Source organism: Penaeus monodon, chromosome 32 (genome assembly GCF_015228065.2).
Source record: "Penaeus monodon isolate SGIC_2016 chromosome 32, NSTDA_Pmon_1, whole genome shotgun sequence".
Taxonomy (NCBI): Eukaryota; Metazoa; Arthropoda; class Malacostraca; order Decapoda; family Penaeidae; genus Penaeus; species Penaeus monodon.
Window position 1 is genome coordinate 32975130 of NC_051417.1, and position 331 is coordinate 32975460.

Genomic DNA, 331 nt, shown 5'->3' on the forward strand with positions numbered 1-331 from the left:
GATTCAATGGTATAATTAAGTAATATATCTATCTCACTATTCCACCCCTTCCGACTCAGCCGATTCCACTCGGCTTCATCTGATTCCCCCCCAGGCGCCCCCGCCATACCCCCACCTGCTCCCCGAGCGAGGCTCCCCGATAACGGAGCGTCCCAAAATTCGGCCAGTATCGTCGAACAACCAACAAACATATATTATCCGAGTGAATAAGAAGAAAAAAAGGGGAGGAAAGAGAAAAAGAAAACTTATAAAATATAGATTAAGAGAAAACATAGAGAACATTACAGATCCAAAAGACCCATTTCAAAAACACAATCCCAACGACCAACGG

The 331-nt window shown here is 44.4% G+C and overlaps 2 protein-coding genes across 2 annotated transcripts in view; one reads left to right on the forward strand and one right to left on the reverse strand.

Moving 5' to 3' along the window:
• Positions 1-331, reverse strand: part of LOC119593828 (alpha-protein kinase 1-like) — a gene marked incomplete at its 3' end in the record, with an annotated part of 69629 nt that overhangs the window by 27958 nt on the left and 41340 nt on the right.
• The window catches only part of LOC119593644 (proline-rich protein 2-like), an 8739-nt gene that overhangs the window by 6974 nt on the left and 1434 nt on the right, over positions 1-331 (forward strand). The gene's annotated exons all lie outside the window — the stretch shown is intronic.